This window comes from Sardina pilchardus, chromosome 8 (assembly GCF_963854185.1).
Source record: "Sardina pilchardus chromosome 8, fSarPil1.1, whole genome shotgun sequence".
NCBI classification, from domain to species: Eukaryota; Metazoa; Chordata; class Actinopteri; order Clupeiformes; family Clupeidae; genus Sardina; species Sardina pilchardus.
Genome location: NC_085001.1, coordinates 35,170,104 through 35,180,521, shown reverse-complemented (window position 1 = coordinate 35,180,521; position 10,418 = coordinate 35,170,104).

Here is a 10,418-nt window from a genome sequence, read left to right as displayed (position 1 = left end):
GTTATATTTAGTCAAAAGAATTGTTTGTTTTTTTAAAAAAATCAAATTTCACGGAACTTGTGTATAAGTATTACCTGGGACTACAATCAATGGCACATCTGCAAAAGGTGGAAAGATAAGATACAGCGTACGTTGCTGGTTAGATAAACCAATTGTTTATTTCTTTTTCCTATTATATAATGTTTTATTTTCTACAAAATGTTCCAATCCCTTGTAGGGCTGTCACCTTTTTCATCTTTTTTACTGTAGAATTCACTTGATTTCGTCACACCACATCCCATTTCTCCTCCTAGTAAGCACAAAGCACTGAATGTGAATAACAAAACTCAACAGAGAGGCTATACAGTAACAAAAACAATTCACTAAGAATTTGAAAGATCAAAGAGTTATGATGGACTTCCTGCTGCAGTAATGAGATTCAAGACAGCCCTAATCTCGACCCAGCCCAGGCTACCCATGACCTTTCTGATTGGCCTCAATCCCCCTGGTTTACCTCACTGACGACATCAACTCCCTCTTAGCTTCTATGAAGGCTTAACTGTTCATTTCCACGAGCTATGACTCCTCACTTAAGCTTGTGAAGCAAAGCATCCGTTATAACTAACTAGAACAATATTAAGTAGCTGCAAACAAAACATTATTACCAATAAATGAAACTGGATTCAATACACAATGTGGGGAAAAAGCAATCCTTCAAATAAAATGTTTATCCGCTCACAGGTCTATTCATATATCTTGCTATGCTTTTTATTCTCCAAGAAACTTAATAATTAAATAGTATCAAAAACAAAAAAAGTAGTTTTGGAAGAAAAAATAGTTACGAAAGAACAAAGGAGCTTAAATAACAGCTCTGTTGATAACTCAGAATGCTCATTTAACTTAAAAACATAAAAAACTTACCTGAACAGCAGCTTTTCTGTCAGCAAATAGTCTCGTCACCTTTGTATCTCCCCATTTTCTCATGCAATTACCAAAAATGATGCATATTAAGCGATATCAACATATCCAGAGACCATACCGAGAGACATGTCAACAGCTCCATTTCAGCAGTGAAAGAGGATGTGCACATACAGACACTACTGTTGAACACATGGGTTACTTTAGATTAGATCCACTCTGGCTTCTGTGCTCCTCTGCCTCTTAAGGTAAACTAAGAGCATTTCTTCAAGTTGCTTAATTAAGATAACAATCCTTAAGTGGATTAGGGTAATACTATGATGCGGCTAGACAGCACTTGAAATAGAGAAATACACTCTACCAAGGTGGGCTCTGGCAAAGGGAAGCACCTGTGTGAAAAACAATCCAATGAGGATCCCACTGGTGTTTCTGTTGATGATTTGTACTAAACATATTTTTAGTCTTTCTTTCAAAGTACTTGCTCTGTGGAAATCTCCTAGCATTTACAGTTTACATCTGTAATACAATACACTTCTTGTCTAATTGCAAATTGCTCTTAACAGTCTTCTGGGTGTTCGTAACCTCTGGTTTCCATGCACAGTCCTGGTTCTGTAAATGGGAAACAAATAACAGTGGCTCAGATCATAAGCAATCTCAAACAACCAACACAGTGCTTCAAATCTGTAGCACATTTCTTGAATAAAAGACCACATTTATAATACGCTAATAGCACTGTGTCTGTGGGTATGCACAACTATTCTGCTGAAAGATTGTTAAATTATGACAAAGTAAAATTCCATTGAAATACTGAGCAACTTCCTTCATAGCCTATTGTTTCATTTATGTTTACACTATATAAAGCTACATTTGCCATGTCAGCGGTGTTCCCCAATAGACCTCTGAAGTTCACTTACAAAAAAAGCTACCATCTTTGCCCATATAAGGAGATCCGGTATCTGAGAAGATTTTTTTTCCTATGGGAAAATAACATGGGGATTTTGAATTATTGCATGTTAAACTCTTGTGGGGGTGAATAAATCGTAATTGCAAACATTTTGCTCCACACACTTTGTCCTCTGCTGCGAGTGGATACTGTGATCTTTGGCATGTTAAGATGGCACACTTTGATGTTTGCTACCCCAGAGCTAACTTGCAATGCAACTAGCCAAAGGTAGCTAGCCTCAATTGACCCCCGGGTCTCCTTATATGGGCAAAGATGGCATAACTTAACTTCAACAAGGTCCTCAATATCACAGGAATCTTACAAACATTTCCAATTTACAATCTACAACAACATTCACTAGGCTATTTAAAGATGAGGCATAGCTCTTAAAGCTTGGGCAAGATTAGGGGAACCTGAACAACATCTTTCAGTCCTTAAAATCTTAGTGTGATTGTGAAATGTATCAGTTCAGACATAATCTAGACAGATAGAAGGCATAATCAGATACAAATATCTGAAAGATAATCAATGCAAAGTTAGGCTACTGGACTGGACTAAATTGCCAAGGAAAAAATGCCAAACAGTGCAACCGGAAAGTTTTCAGACCCTTTGTTTTCCACAAAATTTCCACATTTTGCTATAAACCTTAAAATTGCTTGTTTTTTTCTAATCAATACACACTATATAATACTAAGACTCCACAAAAGCATGTGTTTTGAGTGTTTTGCAAATTGATATAAAAAAGACGAAATATTCTGTTTTCATAAGTATTCAGATCCTTTGTTATGACGCTTCAAATGAAGCTCTGGTGCATCCTACTTCTATAAATGATCCTTGAGATGCTTCTACAGCTTGACTGGAGTCAGCCTGTGCCTCAACGAATACATTGGACATTATTAGGAGAGGCAAACATCTGTCAATATAAAGTCTCACAGTTGATATCACTGCAAAACCTTATTGTAGATCTAAATATTTTTTACAAAATATCTGGTCTAAAGCCTAATTATGAAAAGTGTCCTTGGAGTCTTGAATGGGAGCAATTTTCATCTTTCTTGTAACTTACCAGTGGAATGGGTAGATGGAGCTGTCAATGTGCTTGGTATTCATAGACCATTGCCGAGATATCTACAGTTAATTATAATATCAAGTTAAATAAGATAGCCATCTTACAACCTTGGCAAGGTCATAAACTAACCATATTTGGAAAAGCAACACTGACAAATTCCCTGGTAGTGTCTCAATTCACATACTTAATGTTGGCTCTACCCTCACCCTTTAAAAAAAAATAATAATACGAAAAACAATATACAAGTTCATCTGGAATGGCAAAAAAGATAAAATAAAAAGAGCATATCTTTATAATGGTTATGAATTGGGGGTGTGAATTTACTAAATCTGAGAAGCATGAATAGATCTTTAAAAGCATCACTTATTCCAAAAATGTAACACAGATTGGTTTACAAGCCAGCTGCTAGAAATAATACCTCCTTTGTTTAGAAAAAAGCTATACCCTTTCTTACAGATACAACCAACACATTTCTTGAAGGTGGAAGACATTGTTTCTAAAACATCTACTCTTTTTTTTTTTTACAAAGTTGGTTACATTTTCAATATTATCCTTCTGAAAGTGGTGACCAAATACAGCAGGAAATATTATGGCTTAAAGAATAGAATAGAATAGAATATACTTTTTTGATCCCGTGAGGGAAATTCGTTCCTCTGCATTTAACCCAATTTAACCGAATTAGTGAACACACACAGCACACAGTGAGCACACAGTGAGGTGAATCACACATTAACCCAGAGCAGTGAGGGGTTAGGTGCCTTGCTCAAGGGCAATTCAGCCGTGGACTGGTCAGGGATCGAACCGGCAACCCTCCAGTTCCAAGTCCGAAGCCCTAACCAGTAGGCCACGGCTGCCCCCAAGCATAATGCCCCCCCCCGCCCCCCCCCTTAATTCAAGCTTACATTGTGGAGGGAAAGTACTTTTTTATAAAAAAAAATTTTTGAAAAGGAATACTCTTTGTAAAAGATTTAATGAATGAAATGGGAGAAATTGTGTCTTTAAAACAACTAAGGTATAAGTATGGAGACATATGCCCTGTACAACAATATAATCAATTAGTTAGTTCTGTCCCTTTAGAATGGAAAATAAAAATAAAAAAGAATGGTGACGCTCTTCTATGTAGACCAAATATCAAAACAATCAAATGGATTAATGGGTCAAAGATTAATAAAGAAATATATAGATTTTATTTACAATCAGAAAAACTTGTTGGAACCCCATATAGAACATTTGACAGCTGGGAAGAAAAATTAGATTATCCAATTCAATGGGAACTTGTCTTTAAAACATTGTACGAAACTTCACTAGATATTAAAGTAAGTACACTTGGGGAATAGAGCCAACACCACACTGCCGATTCTGTATGGAGGAAGATGAAACGACAGAACATTCATTTTGGTACTATTCCCCGGTCGTTTTATTTTGGATTGATGTACAGAATTGGATGCTGGAATGCGATACATCTCTACGTCTAGATTTGGCCACAGTACTTTTGGGAGACTTAATGTGTGACAACCAAGAACTCCAAAATATAATTCTTCTGCTGGGAAAAATGTTTATTAACAAAATGACAGATGTTAAAAAACTCAACATAGAAAGATTTAAAAATTACATTAGAAACTACTGTGATATAGAATGTTTAATGGCGAGAGGAATGAATAAATCATATGGTGATAGATGGAAGAAAGTAAAAGATATAGAAGGGTGGACTTAGAAAAATGTATTATAGAAAAAAAAAATTATTATAGAAAAATAAAGGAGATCCGGTATCTGAGAAGATTTATTTTCCTATGGGAAAATAACATGGGGATTTTGAATTATTGCACGTTAAACTCTTGTGGGGGTGAATAAATCATAAGTGCAAACATTTTGCTCCACCCACTTTGTCCTCTGCTGCGAGTGGATACTGTGATCTTCGGTATGTTAAGATGGCACACTTTGATGTTTTTTTTTGAAAAAAAAAAAGTCTCACAGTTGATGGTGTACGTCAGGGTGAAAAGCAAGTCATTGCCATTTTTATTTTTACATTCACAAAGAACATCTACAGTGGCAAGAAATTACCTGCTTTTCAGTATTAAATGGTCGTAAAATATGATTTGGAAAATGAAATGACATTTACCACACAAGCGAGACGTAAATATGCAGTGAGCAGTGAAACTTGACTCGTGACACATGTTTCTGTGTTTTCTATGTGTACACTTCACTTTCACAATAAACTGTCACATGTGATGCCACCTTATAGGTCACAATATCTCTGCAATGACTCAAAAAACACAAGCCACATTTCTGTAGATGTCAATGACATTAAAGGCTAGCTTTAGGAAAAAACAATTTAGAAAGAAAGAAAAAATATTTTAAGATATCACTTGCATAATTGAGAAGGCACTGAACTGGCCGGCTAATAAGCCTGAAGATGGAGAAGCACTCCACACATTTGGGCTCTATCTCACTGGATAAGTAAGTAAGTAACTTTATTTGTCCCCCAATGGGGCAATTTGTTGTGCAGCAAGTACAGTACGGATCACATACAATCACACACACAAACAACAAACACACACAGTTTAAGAGGTTGCCTACATTGCAGCCATAGTTAAAAAACAATAAAAAATCAGATAAAATAAATAAATAAATAAATAAATAAATATATAAAAGGCTCATCATATCCAAAAGTATGACTGGGAGGGGGGGGGGGGGGTTACCTATGTTTTTTTGAGTTAAGAAGTAAAATGGCTGATGGAACAAAAGAATGTTTGAAGTTTGAAGCGTAATCCAGATGGCAACATCTGAAATTCAGTCTGTAAGGGATGAAAACTACCTGACAGGATAGAATCAACCTTTCTCAGAACCTGCTTCTGATAAAGTTCCTCCAGGCCTTTCTGCTTGGAACCTGTGATACTGCTGCTCGTTTTAATGATCTTGGAAAGGGAGTTTTTTTGCTTCACAGAGATAGACCCATACCAGCAGACTAAGGAGAAGGTGACAACTGACTCAACAAAGGACCTATAAAAAAGTGTCATCAGAGTCTTGCCCACATTAAATTTGGCCAGCTTCCTAAGGCAATGCAGGCGCTGCTGGCCTTTCTTGCAGAGCAGAGTAGTATTTGGCTCAAAACACAGCTTATCATCAATGATAGACCCTAAGTACTTGTACTCTTTAACAACCTCTATATCCTGGCCTTTTATGCTCGTCTTGACAGTATTACAGACATTATGCCTAAAGTCAATACACATGTCCTTAGTCTTTGAGGCATTCAATTCAAGAAAGGCATCCTGACACCATGTTAAAAAAATGGTCAATGACCGGACCGTGTGAATGTTCTTCATTGTTCAGTAAGCTGACAATAACCGTGTCATCAGCAAACTTCACAAAGTGTCGGTTTTCAGTCCCAGAGCGACAGTCATTTGTATACAGAATGTAGAGGAGGGGGGAGAGCACACACCCCTGAGGTGAACCAGTTGATGTGAGGGCCAAGTCAGAGAGATGTCCATTTACTTTCACTCGCTGGGATCTATTTGTGAGAAAGTCTAATATCCAGCCCGCAAGGTTAGCCTCCAGTTTGAACTGATGCAAGAGCTTCTCAACCAGCAGATGGGGCTGGATGGTGTTAAAGGCTGATGAGAAGTCCACAAACAGTAGTCTGGCGTGGTTTTTGTTTCCCTCAAGATGTTTAAGGATGAGGTTGAGTACTGTTACAGTTGCATCCTGAACCCCCCTGTTGAGTCTATATGCAAACTGTAGTGGGTCGAGGAGGCTCTCCGTCCTGAGTGTCAGTTCTCTTTTGACCAGTTTTTCAAAGGACTTCATCACAAGTGATGTGAGGGCTATGGGTCTATAGTCATTTAAAGTTTTTGGATGGCTATTCTTAGCAACGGGGACTATAGTTGAAAGTTTCCATAAGTCAGGGACCTTCTGTTGGGATGTCGCAATGCCATGGCAGATGTAGAGTACATGGATGAGCTTGACAGCACAACAAATATGCGCGCCATTGTCGTCAAACTTCCCTACAAACTGAGAGAACGTTGGAGAAGCCTAGCCTATAATATCCTTGATCAGGAGCAGCGTAGAGCAAAGTTTAGTGATCTTGTGGATTTCATCAATAGGCAAGCCAGAGAAACTCTACACCCTGTTTTTGGTAACATAATAGAGAGTACCAAGAGTGCACCACTGCTACAACAGTAGTGAAGGATCAAGAGGATGACGCCAGTTAGAGTAGATTGTGCTTTTTCAAAACCTTGTTTCTTCTGCCAGGGAGAACATTTTACTGTCCTCTCTGTGTGTTTCCAACACAGTTTGACAGCCAGCCTAACTCCTTCAAGAAAACTCACGAGTCAGGATTTAGCCTCAAAGCTCCGGTTTTAATGAATAATGAGTAAAACTGAAAATGATATGTATTCAATATTCTATATTTTAAGAAATATACTAGTGAAAACTAGAGAATTACACCAGTGAAAAAGCATCCAGCAGTAGCTGATCAGTAAACAGAAGGCAGCATGGAATTATCAAATAAAGATAAAATTATGAGAAACTACCCAATCATTTCACTAAATTTCTTAAATATCTACTTTAAGTAAGCAATTATTAAATTTACGGAGGATGCTTGTCGAGGGCTTAAACATGAAGGATGTTGAAAGATAACAATTCAGCAAAAACTCAACACACATCTTATCAATATCAAAACGGTTGTCCTTGTTGCTATGGCTATGGTCATAAATCAAACAATACAGTGAGGCTGTCATAACAACTGCACATCAAAAGGAACCACTAGATGGCACTAAACTGCGTAACTAAAACTAGAATTGCCAGAGGCAGAACAATCATACTATGGGTAATTGCAAACGAATGAAGGGATCCCTTCATAATGACAACATTAATTCCTAAAGTCTAAGGGTCTGAGCTTCAGGTGTTTGAAACAGGGACATACAAGCCGAGAATGCAGGCAAAAAATGAGTTGCGAGGACTGTCAACTGATACACCCCACAGTCCTGCATATGAAGACCAAAGGCACACTCAGAGAAGCAAACTGTAGTCTTGATAAATTGAACAAAAGCGAAAGCCAGTCGATAGTCAGTGGATGCACCAGCACTGACACAAAGATCCATGGATCCACAGGAGCCGGTAACTCTGTCGGAATCTTGGCAATTGTTCCAGTTCACATCAAAACTAATAAAGGCAATAAAGTGGTGAGAACCTATGCTTTCCTCAACCCTGGAAGTACTGCCACATTCTGCACAGAGAGATTGATGGCTGCACTCAATGTCACTGGTAGAGATACAAGTATCCTGCTGAAGGATCCAGCCAGTTGGTGTCAGGCCTAAAGGTCAGTAATCTGGAGAGGGAAGATTTCCTGGAACTACCCAATGTCTTTTCTCAAACGGCTATACTGTACCTGCACATGAACAGAACATCCCACTACAAGAAGACGTGGCTAAGTGGCCTCATCTTAGTCAAGTGTTGCTGCCAAAGATTCAAGCTGGGATAGATCTTCTCATTGGGACCAATGTACCCAAAGCCATGGAACCATGGCAGGTCATTCCCAGTCAAGATGATGGACTGTATGCGGTGAAAACTAGCTTGGTTGGATTATCAATGGACCTCTCAGAGAAAACGATAGTCATGTCACGACACGTGGACTCATGCATGTGACATCAAACCAAATATCTGTGGCAACACTTGATGAACTGTGGAATCAACAGTTTCAAAACCACTTTCCAGAATGTCAAGATGACCAGCTTGAAATGTCGAGAGATGACCTTCAGTCCTTGGAAATGGTAGCACAGTTCGCCAGACTAGTACAAGGACATTACAGCATCAGTTTACCATTCAAGAACAAAGACATCAAGATGCCTAACAACCGCAGAGTAGCTGAACAGCGAGCTCGCTGTCTAAAAAAGAAATTCATTAAGAATTCTCAATTCCGAGCTGATTATTCAGCTTTCATGAATGATATCATTGCCAAAGGCTATGCGGCGATGGTCCTCATTAATGAGCTCAGCCGAAGGGATGGAAAGGTTTGGTATCTGCCTCACCACAGGGTGTATCACCCACAGAAGTTGAAGATCTGAGTGGTGTTTGATTGTGGAGCACCATATAAGGGAACCAGCCTGAACGACCAACTGTTACAAGGGCCGGACCTGACCAGTTCACTGTTCGGACATCACCATCACGGTTCATCACCAGGTTCAGACAAGAACAGGTGGCGATCATGGCTGACGTAAAGGCCATGTTCCATCAGGTAAAGGTACCAGAGGACGACGCTGACCTTCTCAGGTTTCCGTGGTGGCCCTTTGGCGACGTCAGTCAAGATTTGGCAGAATACAGAATGATGGTGCATCTGTTTGGTGCAACTTCCTCCCCCAGCTGTGCGAACTTCGCCCTTCAAAAAAGTGCTGAAAGTCACAGAAACCGCTTTGGTGCCTTGGCAATCAACACTGTAATGCGCAACTTCTATGTTGATGACTGCTTGAAATCAGTGAGCTCAGAAGAGGAAGTCGTGTCTTTGTACCATGACTTAAAGGCCATCCTGAAAATAGGAGGTTTCAGACTTACTAAGTGGGTGAGCAACAGTCGGACAGTGTTGTCCGCAGTCGCCGTAGAGGAAAGGGCCAATGTGGTGAAAAACCTAGATTTGGACCTTGACTCACTTCCAGTTGAACAGGCTTTAGGTGCTCAGTGGTGCATACAATCCGACAGTTTCAAGTTTAAAATAGTCTTACAAGACAAAATACATGATTGGTTCCATCTATGACCCTTTGGGTATCATAGGTCCTGTGGTGTTACCAGGTAAGATGATTCTTCAAGAGCTGTGTAGACTGAAGCTTGGTTGGGATGATGCAATTCCTAAACATCTAGCTCATCAGTGGTTAGACTGGACAAAATAACTCCATCTCTTGAAAAACTTTGAATTTTTTTTTTGCAGATGCCAAAATCGAAGACGTTACACGTCAGAAAGGAATCCAATGGATGTTCAACCCCCCCTCCTGTTGTCATCATGGCGGAGTCTGGGAGCGGTTGATCAGGTCAGTGAGGAAAATGCTCAACACCACCTTAAAGCTCCAGACATTGGATGAGGAAGGTTGTCAAACTTTGCTGTGCGAAGCAGAGGCCATAATCAACAGCCGTCCGATTAGTAAGGCCTCAAGCGACCCAAATGATCTGGAAGCTCTTACCCCCAATCACCTCCTGCTCCTTCAGTCTAAGCCATCTCTGCCTCCTGGTCTCTTTGAAAAGGAAGATCTCTACTCCCGCAGGAGATGGAAGCAAGTTCAGTATATCGCAGATATATTTTGGAAACGCTGGACAAGAGAATACTTACCTCAGTTGTGCAACTTCACAGTTGGAGACATTGGCCCTCATTTATCAACCGAGCGTAGGAACCAGCGTATATCTGAGTGCAGAAACCATCTTACGACGAGGCTCACGTGTGATTCATCAAACTTTCGTATCACTCCAATTCTAGCGTGAGAATAAACGTGTATTGATAAATGTGGCGGCTGGAAACAAGCGTAATTTAAA